Source organism: Antrostomus carolinensis, unplaced genomic scaffold, assembly GCF_000700745.2.
Source record: "Antrostomus carolinensis isolate BGI_N321 unplaced genomic scaffold, ASM70074v2 scaffold29520, whole genome shotgun sequence".
NCBI lineage: Eukaryota > Metazoa > Chordata > Aves > Caprimulgiformes > Caprimulgidae > Antrostomus > Antrostomus carolinensis.
Genome location: NW_010289557.1, coordinates 1 through 2,059, shown reverse-complemented (window position 1 = coordinate 2,059; position 2,059 = coordinate 1). Strand labels below are relative to the sequence as shown.

The 2,059-nt window shown below is 52.3% G+C and overlaps 1 pseudogene; it reads right to left on the bottom strand.

Annotated features, from left to right (window-relative positions):
- Positions 1 to 1,435: 1,435 nt before the first annotated feature.
- LOC104520106 (histone H2B 1/2/3/4/6-like) lies at positions 1,436 to 1,835 on the bottom strand (annotated as a pseudogene).
- Positions 1,836 to 2,059: the final 224 nt, after the last annotated feature.

The window sequence follows — 2,059 nt, the reverse complement described above, 5'->3', positions numbered from 1 at the left end:
AAGCGGCCAAGGCGAAGAAGGCGGCGCCCAAGAAGTGAAGTGTTGAAGTGGAAATACTTAAACCCAACGGCTCTTTTAAGAGCCACCCACTATTGTCCGGAAAAGGGCTGATACACTCCGTCACCGAGCTCCGTGCCTGCAGCAGAGCTAACCATACACCACTATCCGTGTGGGACGTTCGCCTGTGAAGTGGATGGGACGCTAAACTTCCGGCCGTGGTTACGCTAAGACTTGGAAAATAAAGTTTACATTCCCTGTGAAAACGCTTTCTAAAGGCTGACTTTTTTGAGCACCGCAAGAGGGTGTGTGTGTTAAAGGGACTGCTTAGGGCGGGTACCGCTCTGGGGCGCGGAGATTTCTTTCGGTGCTTTAACCGGCGCTGTTCTGAGCAGCTTGGCTGTGACTGCCACACCTCTTAGTGACCGTAGCTGGGAACTGTCAGCACGGCTCCTCCGTTTCCTTGGCAATGACCTTTCCGCTTGGCAGCGTTGTCGTGGGGCAGGTCTTAATTTCTACGTGACTTCACCGACCGGCTTTTTGAGAATGAGATTGCCGGAGCGGGAGGCGGGTCGAGCTAACAGCGGTCCTCTTCCGCATCCTGCCGGCCTAGTGACGGTCCAGCCAGAGCAGCAGGAGCTCTGGTGGGCAGCTGTCCTGAGCCGCGGCGGGTGGGCGCTTTGGGAGGGCGGCTTCTCCCCCCGGTGGGAGCGCAGAGGTGGAGCGGGGCGGCACCGCAGCACCAGCAGCTCCGGGAGCTCATCCCGTGGCCGCTTGTGATTGGCTGACGGGAGAAGCCGCAGCCGTTTATTGGCCGATTAGAAAAATTCGAAAAGCCCGCGCTGCTGCCGCGCTGCCCGCTGATCCCGGGTCCGGGACAGCTCAGCCTCTCAAAGCGTCTACCCCGTCTTAGAAGAGTCCTCGCTTCTCCTAGTGTGCAGATCTATAAGGCTGCTTCCTGCCTTCTCATAGAGAAAGAAATGTTTTTAAGCTTAGACTCTCCCGGGACAGCTGTGGAAGTGATGAGCCTGTTTTATTTTCCCCTCATTCTCATTTTTGGGGGTGGATGTGTTAATGTAGCTATTAGAATCTATGTACGTTTCTTATTTATGATGGAACGTGTAGTATAATGTATCACATCTCATATCTCCGCTGAAAAAAAGCTTAATACTACTTGCATTTATTGGAAAAGGGAGTATTTGAAATTATTAACTAAGGTAACACACTTCAATTTGGTTGAAGCTGTAAAATACTCAAAGATTTAATTTCATTGCAAGCTGTGATAACTGATTCAAACGATTTATTTCCAATTTCATCTACCTTTTAAATATGTTTTCATATCTAAAAATATAAATAGTATTGTGTTAAAGCTCTTTCAAGGAGTACATAGGTGGCTCTTAAAAGAGCCTTTGGGTTCAAACTGACGATCTGAGACTCTCTACTTGGAGCTGGTGTACTTGGTGACAGCCTTGGTGCCCTCAGAGACAGCGTGCTTTGCCAGCTCGCCGGGCAGCAGGAGCCGCACGGCCGTCTGGATCTCCCGCGAGGTGATGGTGGAGCGCTTGTTGTAGTGCGCTGTTGTTGTGGCGCCCCAGCCGAGAGGCCTCGCCGGCGATGCGCTCGAAGATGTCGTTGACGAACGAGTTCATGATGCCCATGGCCTTGGACGAGATGCCCGTGTCGGGGGGCACCTGCTTCAGCACCTTGTACACGTAGATCGAGTAGCTCTCCTTGCGGCTCTTCTTGCGCTTCTTATCACCCTTCTTCTGTGTCTTGGTCACCGCCTTCTTAGAGCCCTTCTTGGGCGCCGGGGCAGACTTGGCCGGCTCAGGCATTTTGACAACTCCTCCGTTTTCGTTCCGAACAAGATCAGCAGCTAAAATGGCCGCGGCGCCCCGCATTTATAGGGCTGTTATGCAAATACCAGGCCTCCAGTTCGTACAATACGATTGGACCTTGGGGCACGGCGGTGCACCTTTGTCTCTAATTGGTCACAATATGATTCGCCTTCTCATTGGTTGTATAAGCAGTGACTGCTTCCAGCCAATCGCCAAGCGCTGAT